The 6,050-nt window shown below is 35.6% G+C and overlaps 1 pseudogene; it reads right to left on the bottom strand.

The window, feature by feature from the left end:
- Positions 1-5,086: 5,086 nt before the first annotated feature.
- Positions 5,087-5,265, bottom strand: LOC136327483 (small nucleolar RNA SNORA5; annotated as a pseudogene).
- Positions 5,266-6,050: the final 785 nt, after the last annotated feature.

Below are 6,050 nucleotides of genomic sequence, written 5' to 3'. Positions count from 1 at the left end.
TTAATCTCTAGACCATCTGCAGCAAATTTACAGCAAACACTCCTGCATCCCTGGAAACAGTTTTAAGCTACAAACTGGGAATTTCTCCAAACTTACAATTACATGATTCAAAACAGGTAATTTTCACCCCAATTTCATGTTTTCATTTCAGGTGTTAGTTAATGCTGTCTTGATGGTTGCTGTTTGATGAATCAGCTTTCCTGTTAACTAGAGGTGCAAGGCCATCATCTAATGAAAACACTCTGTATTTTATGACTCCCTGGGCTGCAGTTCTGCATATCAAAATGGAATTTCAATCTCGCTGTTAGAAATAAAATCAAAACTAGCATCTGTGGTTTGAACAAAACTGAGAAAAGTACTGCTCATTTAATGTTAACGATATTTTTCATGCTAGACAGTATAAAAAAAGAGGCTCCGGATATAATTTTAAAATATCTATTGATTAGAAATAAATTGATAGAAGTCAGCATAATAGTTCAGCGGATGGGTTAGTTCATTATATGTACACATTTGAATACTACAAGTTTTCTGTTCCAGTTAGAAGTTTGACAGAATACTCACAAATAAAAGTTTCCTGCTGTTCCTCAAACAGCACTGGTAGCAGGTCACATCCATTTTTCCTATTACAAGTGGCAAACCACCCTGAGCACTCTTTGAAAGTTGCTTGTCTATCTAAGAATAATTGCACATTCACATTCAAAGCGAAGATGAAGGAGAAATCATTTCTAGTTCAGAATAAAAATCATGACAACAGATTAGTAAAAGAATTGATGTTTTTCAGATGGTTTTCATCAATCATATTTACACAAAAACACGACAAGCTCACATGGAGACAAAATAGCAAACTTCCCATTAATGAGTTAATCAACAATCAGTAAAGCATTACGGAGTGTGATCAATGTTTGGCCATTTAACTTTTTCAACCTTGTCCTTTATCTCTTTTACTCATTCTCTCTTACCCACAGACGTACAATCACAGTCCAGTTTAATTAAGAAAGACTTTCTAAAAATTTTGTTGATAAAATATTATTTCAAGAGAATATAATACAATAAAACAGATATAAATGTAATAACCACTGTCTAAAAAACATATACCATATCTCATGTCAGGCTAATCTTGTGCCCAATCTTTCTCTCATCTAATCTTTTCAACAATACACAAAGTATATGTCAATAATATCATCCTTTTTTTAAAAATTATTTTTATTTATTCATTTTAGAGGAGAGAGAGAGAGAGAGAGAGAGAGAGAGAAGAGGGGGAGGAGCAGGAAGCTTCAACTCCCATATGTGCCTTGGCTGGGCAATCCCAGGGTTTTGAACTGGCGCCTCAGCATTCCAGGTAGACGCTTTATCCACTGCACCACCACAGGTCAGGCAATAATATCATCCTTTTAAAAAACATGTGGTACCTAAAATTCAGAGTAGTTAAGTAATATATGCCAGGTTGTAACACTGACAAGTATTAAAATTAGATTTACTGATGTTTTTGTAATTTTCATCTTATAAATTTATATATACAAGAAGATTTTTATTATATAATTATAAGATATAAATATAAATTATATCTTTGTTTATAGGTAAGTTTGTGGGTTTGATATAGTTAGCATCTAGATCTCTGTAGTAAATGGTTTTATGAGTTGAAAACACTTGAATTCAGGCAAGAAAGAACTGGTACAATATTCCATTCTTTTTTCAATTTTATTTCTACTCCTGCTTTCTCCTCTCCTAGTTTTCTCTTCTCTGTAGAGATATTTGCTATAAATACCAATAAGTGCCATCTTCAAGTTACAAGGCAATGTTTCCAGGTATGTTGGTCAAATAAGTTATTAAATACGATATATGTTTGCTTGCTTATAGTTTGCATTGGGTGTGGGGGACAGGCTGTAAGCAAGCAGGGTGGTTATAGCCTAAGGCTTAGTTTTAAGACTAAGCTTTTCCCCACACCCTTGACTGTTGCATGATGGGGGTGGTGCACTCTCATGAGGAATCCCATTTTGCCTCAGATAAGTGACTTTATATCAGAGACTTCCTGATTTCTACACTATAAAATGGGGCAGACTGGGAGCTTGCTCTCTCGGTTCTTGAGATTAGCATAAGAGAGTAGAGCAGAGAAAGGCCACATGGAAGAGGCCAGAAGAAGCAGCCAAGATGGAGTGCTGAGTGAAAAGCCAGTTTGTGTAGAGTTTGTGCAGGGAGAAGGAAGGAGATGTGGAACAGGGGTGAATAAGTCTGGTGAGCTAGAAACCTTTGATTCTAGGAAACTTGGATAAATCAGTAGCTTTGTGAGCCCTGAATGGGTGGGTTTTGGAGCCCAGTGTGTGTTTTTACTTGCCCGCCGGGTGCAAGCTAGGATTAAAGATGATGGCTCACTAGTTTCTGGCTCCTTTGTTTCATTACCATCTGTTCGAATCTAATGCAAACCTGCATGGGCCAGGCGGCCATGATGGTGGCCATGGTTACTGGCTCTACAAGGTAAAAATTGAGCAAGTCTCTTCCAGAAGAATCCTTGAGGGTTTTTGGTTTTTTTTTTAAAATGGGAAAGAATCAGAAAGGTTTGTTTGCTTATCCATAGTCCAATAGTCAAATTGTAACCTTTGCATTTGTCCAGGTTCTCTGTATACTTTACAGCAGGGGTTGGGAAATTTTTTGGCTGAGAGAGCCATGAATGCCACATATTTTAAAATGTAATTTGTGCGAGCCATACAACGACCCTTGTAGGTTACACATTATCCAATAAAAATTTGGTGTTGTCCCAGAGGACAGCTGTGATTGGCTCCAGCCACCCATAACCATGAACATGAGGGGTAGGAAATGAATGGATTGTAATACATGAGAATGTTTTATATTTTTTAACGTTATTATTTTTTTTATTAAAGATTTGTCTGCGAGCCAGATGCAGCCATCAAAAGAGCCACATCTGCTTCAAGAGCCATAGGTTCCCGACACCTGCTTTACAGCAACCATCCTAAAATGATGTGCAATAATTAAATTAACATTACTACATAAAGAAAATGAGAAAACTTGATTTAACACATTAGGAGGGAAGAAAACATAACTAAACACTTAAGGAACATTCATATCTTTATCAATAGTCCATATAAACTTGATTCACCATGTTAAACATAGTCAATCCAGTAATTTCCTAAAGTACTTACAAAACATGTTTAGATGATAAACTCTAACATGACTTCAGCTCATTAGAGAGTGATACAAAATAAGAAAACACTATCACTAGTCAATATATGCCTAGGATGAAGTTGAAAAAAATGAATATGTGGGAAATAGGGGACCATCAAATGATAAAGTATGTTGGTTGGCTTTTAAGTGCAAAAGAAAGATGTACTAGTTTTTTTGTTTTTGCTTTTCTTACATTGGATTCCTGAGAGGTGTAGCTTTATCTTAAGATAAAATTTATATATGTGCATGTATAGACAGGGTTACATTTTAGATAAAAATATGACTTTGAGATAATATACATAGTATCATTTCACAATTCCCAATCTTTAATCCCAAAATCCAAAATGTTCTAAAATCTGAAAGTTTTTATAACTCAATTATTCACATAAGATTTGAAATAATGTAAGAATTTTAATAGTCCTCATGTACCTTGTTTGATATACTTAATGTGCTATGTGTTTTGTTTTTGGCATTTTTTGGGAAAGTTCTTTTTATTTATTTATTTGTTTAACTTATTTTATTTAGTAATTATATTTAATGGGATGATATTGACCAATAAGGGTTCATAAGTTACAAGTGAACATCTCCATGGCATTTGACTGTTGACTGCATTGTGTGCCCATCACCCAAAGTAAAATCACTTTCTGTCACCATATATTTGTCCTACTTTACTACCCTCCTGCCTCCTCCCTCCTCCTGGTAACCACTTCAGCTTTATCTATGTCCATGAGTCTCTGTCTTATATCCTACCTATGTGTGAATCATATAGTTTTTGGCTTTATCTGATTTACTTATTTCAGTTAGCATAATGTTCTCAAGGTTGTAGTAAATGGCAATATGTCATTATTTCTTAAAGCTAAATAGTATTTCATCATATATATGTACCATATATATGCAATGTATTTTGTATTTGTTTATAAATGTTGTATCAGATTCAACTGAAGTTGTTATATAATATATAGATATATCTCTGTTAGTATTTTCCTAAGATCCAACATTTTAAAATTATTTGATACATCTTGCCCCAAGGGTAATGGATTGTGAAACTTTATTTATATTGGACTAAGACATTGTTGAGGCCACAGTAGACAGTTCACAATGAAGCAGATTACACAGAATCTTAAAGATAAAACAGTGATAGAAATTGATGCAAAAAGCATTAGATAGGTGTGATTCCTCAGGATGAGGATAACACGGTAACAGTGCAAGTTTAAAGGAAAGTTTGCCTGTCAATATATTTGATATAGACTGGATTGAGGATAAAAGGAGAGATCACAAACAAAAAAACCCATCATTTGAAAATATTACTGTAATTCTTCTGTCATTTTTAATGGTAAAGTCATAGCCAGGGTATTTAATTTCCCAGCACCTTACTTTCCTTATTAATAAAATAAAGATAATAGTACATACATTTTTAAGATGTTGTGAACACTGAATGCTTTAATAAATGTATATCACCTACAAGTAATCTTAACATGTATAAAAAACCCAATAAATAGTACTATGGACCCTGACCAGTTGGTTCAATGGTAGAGCATTGGCCTGGCGTGTGAAAGTCCTGCGTTCAATTCCCGGCCAGGGTACACAGAAGAAGCCCCCATCTGTTTCTCCACCCTTCCCACTCTCCTTTCTTTCTATCTCTCTCTTCTCCCGCAGCCAAGGCTCCATTGGAGCAAAGTTGGCCCAGGCGCTAAGGATGGCTCCATGGCCTCCACCTCAGGCAATGGAGCAACTTTCCAGATGGGAAGAGCATCACCCCCTGGTGGGCTTGCTGGGTGGATCCTGGTCAGGCACATGTAAAAGTCTGTCTCTCTGCCTCCCTGCTTCTCACTTCAGAAAAATAAAAAAATATAAAAAATAATACCTAATGTCAGCCCAGTCTTTTTTTTTCTTCTTCTTCTTCTCTTCCCCATGTCCACAGCTAAACTTATCCCCAGGTCCCAGGGCAGGAACCCAGAGCCAATGAGCAGTGGAGCTTGCTGTAGCAGCCATTTGGCAGCCCAGTCTTTTGACTACTGTGCTTGCTTTACCCATTAGTAATTGAAGGAGTAAACTTTTATTAATGGGTTTCATACTGACTTTTCTACACTAACACTTGTATTAAATAGGGTCACAGAGTTGAACATATGCCAAAAATGTAATAGCAATTTTTAAAATTGCTTATTTTGTATTCAGGCATAATCTTAAATATCAGGTAAGTTCCTTTTCAAGACCCCGAGGGAAAACTCTGTTTCTTTGCCTTTTCAGCACCTAGTAGCTGCCTTATTCTTCATTGATGGCCCCTTCTTCCATCTTCAAAGTACATCATTCCAATTTTCTTTCATCATTACAATGCCTTCTCCTCTGATCTGACTCTTGTATCTTTCTCATAAGGATGTTTGTGATTCCATTGAGCCCACCTACATAATCCAGGATAATCTCTTCATCTCTGACTCCTTAATTTTATCACATCTGCAAAGTTTCTTTTGCAATGTAAGGTTAAAATTTATGGACTTTAAAGTTTAAAATGTGGGAACATTTGGAGGACCATTTTTTAGCCTCTCATATACAGTTTCACTTATATTCAGATTAACTCCCCCAAATTACATGAGTAGATATACTTTTAGAAAGTTGTAATGAGACTGAATATAATCTTATATTATAATCTTTGAACCATAATAGCCATACTATAATTTGCTATAATCCACCAAATGAGGAAAAATATCTTCCAAAGTATTGAGTGACAGGAAAACACAAAATTAATAACGCAGTATTAATAAAGCAGAATTGTTTAAAGCAGTAGTAGTCAACCTGCTCCCTACCACCCACTAGTGGGCTTTCCAGCTTTCCTGGTGGGAGGTAGCAGAGCAACCAAAGTATAAATAAAAAGATAG

The sequence above is a fragment of the Saccopteryx bilineata genome, chromosome 2 (genome assembly GCF_036850765.1).
Source record: "Saccopteryx bilineata isolate mSacBil1 chromosome 2, mSacBil1_pri_phased_curated, whole genome shotgun sequence".
NCBI lineage: Eukaryota > Metazoa > Chordata > Mammalia > Chiroptera > Emballonuridae > Saccopteryx > Saccopteryx bilineata.
This window is presented reverse-complemented; position numbering and strand designations above follow the sequence as displayed.